The sequence below is a fragment of the Vollenhovia emeryi genome, unplaced genomic scaffold, assembly GCF_000949405.1.
Source record: "Vollenhovia emeryi isolate VEMERY1.0 unplaced genomic scaffold, V.emery_V1.0 DF939589.1, whole genome shotgun sequence".
In the NCBI taxonomy this organism is placed as follows: Eukaryota; Metazoa; Arthropoda; class Insecta; order Hymenoptera; family Formicidae; genus Vollenhovia; species Vollenhovia emeryi.
Genome location: NW_011966777.1, coordinates 13,935 through 16,796, shown reverse-complemented (window position 1 = coordinate 16,796; position 2,862 = coordinate 13,935).

Genomic DNA, 2,862 nt, shown 5'->3' with positions numbered 1-2,862 from the left:
CGAAGGTTTCATTAAAGTGGATCCCGGGCTTTTGATCGAATCCCTGAGCCACCAGTCTGGCCTTTCGACGCTCGATCGTTCCATTCGGGTTCATCTTATTTCGAAGCACCATGCGGCTCCCAATGACCGCCTGATCGTCCGGTGGATCTATCAGCTTCCAGGTTTCATTTCTGATAATCGACCTCAGCTCCTCGATCATCGCCAGTTTCCAGTCCTCGGCCTCCGGACTAGACATTGCCTGCTTCATGGGGATCTCCATTAACTGAGCTATTGGTTCGTCCAACAATCCGGCTGCTTCGAGGTGATGATGATACTCCTTCCGAGGTCTCCCCCTGCTTCCTGACCTAATGATTCTGGGTCTTCCCGGGGCTCGGCGACGAGTCTCGTTGTCTTGTCCGTTCTCGGTTGGGTCGACAGATTCCTGGGAGTGGGTCTCGTTGTCTTCTTCCGCTGTTACGTACGGATCGTCGGGTGCTTCGGCGACATCTTCAATGATGGTGTCGCTTCGTGGGTGCTGCGTGTCATCGGGCGGCCTGAGTTCGATCTCAAGATATTCGTGAGTCGGGCTGCGATTCTCGTCGCCGGGGTGAGCGTTTCTCGGTGCGATCGGTCGAAAATCTTCATACGTCTCTTTCGAACTCCTCGCGGTGTGTAGAAACTTGACATCTCTCGAAATGATAATCTTCCCGCTCTCTTGAATCCAGATTCTATACCCCTTCGACGTGTCGTCGTACCCGACGAAAATCCCTGGGATGCACCGTGACGCGAATTTTCCAAGCCCGGGGCTATTATTCAGCACCTGTACACGGCTTCCGAATTCCCTAAAGTAGCTGACATCAGGGGCCCGTCCCGACAGCGCTTCAAACGGGGTCAGTCCGTTTAACGATCTCGATGGGCAACGGTTACGTATGTGATTTGCCGCGTTAACCGCTTCGCCCCAGAATTGTGGTTGGAGATCGGACTGCAACAGAATGCACCTCGCCATCTCGACGATAGTTCGATTTCTCCTTTCTGCTACCCCGTTTTGTTGAGGGCTGTATGGAACGGTTAGTCTTCTGGCGATTCCGCGTTCTTTCAGAAAGGCGTCGATGGCGGCGTTGACGAACTCCTTTCCGTTGTCGGACTGTATGCACTTGACTTTCCTCCCAGTCTGTCTCTCAAACATATTGACGTAGTCTTTTAGGGCCTGAAAAACGTCGGATTTACATTTTAAAAGGTAGATCTGTCCCCATCTGCTCCTGTCATCAATGAGTTGTAAGATATACTTAGCTCCGCCCAGCGATGCTACGCGCATGGGACCGCATAGATCCGTGTGCACCAGGTCCAATGGCTCCGTGGTTCTGTCGGACCTGAGTGGAAACGGATTCCTAGCCATCTTTCCTTCGACGCAAGTTTCGCAGCTGTCCTTCATGGTGGTCCCCAGCGTTACGCCCTTCACTCGTTCCCGACGGACCGCTTCTTGGAGATCACGCTGGTTCAGATGGCCAAATCTTCGGTGCCAGCTCTCTTCGGATTCAGTAATGCACCCAATGCTTGCTCCCTGATCGGTGGCGGCTCGATCAGTAGATTCTTCGACGACGTAAAGACCATTAATTTTCTTTGCGACTAATCTCACATTCCTCTTCTGATCGACTACGAGTGCCCTCTCTTTGTCGAATGTCACTTTGAATCCGTGTTCCGTGATCTTGCCCACGGAAAGTAGGTTCATGCGCAGGTCGGGGACATATAGCGAATTTTGTAGAGAAACTCGTCTATCTCTTCCTTTCACATTCGCGTTGAGGCGAGCCGTGCCTTCCCCGCGGATCTGTGCTGACTCTTTGTTCGCGAGATTCAGTCTTCCGACTCTTGCAGTCATATTGGATTCGAAATTACGTACATCGTGAGAGAAATGGGATGTCGCACCGCTGTCGAGGCACCACTTGCTCGATTCGACGGAACCGGTAACGTAAGCATCGGACGAGAGCATGGTCGTATCCGTCGTACTCTGGGCGGTGGGCTGGTCTGTCTTCCCGCTTTTGCAATCGGCGGCTTTGTGTCCGAGAACCTTGCATTTATGGCACTTGTATTTAAACGTTCCGCTACCGTTCGAACTTCCGCTCGGATTCTTTGGCTTCTTTTGAGGTTTCTTGCCGTGTCTTCCCGCGAACATCGCGTTTGTCGCAGAGTCTCGCGTAATGCCCTTTCGCGCGTCCGCCTCTTCCGCAATCTTTACGCGAAGTACTTCCAGGGACGGTAGGGCGTCACGTGACTCGATCGCACAACGGAAGTTGTCGAAATCACTCGGAAGGCTGATCACCAGCAGGGTCGATAACAAGTCCTGGTCGATTTCGACGCCAATTTCACCGATCTTATCTACCAGGTCGTAGAACTGACGAAGATGCTCGCGTGCGTCGCCACCGCTCTGCATTTTAAGCGTCGTCAATTGCCTCAAGAGGGCTGCCTTTCGCGCCGGCCCTTTGGACTGATATAGGCTCTCGAGCTTCAGCCACACTTCACGGGACGTGGCGCACCCTTTGACCTGCTTCAATTCACTGGCGCTGATCGAGAGTATAATGTCCGAGCGTGCCTTTGCATCTCCCTGTTCCCATGCCTTTACTGCATTGGTCGATGCCGCGTTCTCGGCTTGAGCTTCGGGTTTCACGCTCGTTCCATTCACATATTGCCACATGTCATTCTTAATCAGCAACGCTTCCATAAACATTTTCCACGTGTCATAATTCTCTTTATTAAGAGTTTCAATGTTCCTCACCTGAGCCATGTCGAGTCTTGTTAGTTAATGGCGTCGTGACAAGAAAGGTGAAGAAGAGGAGGTTGACGTCACTCACGGTCTTCGTGTCCTCCTGGGCCCATAACCTGTAGAGA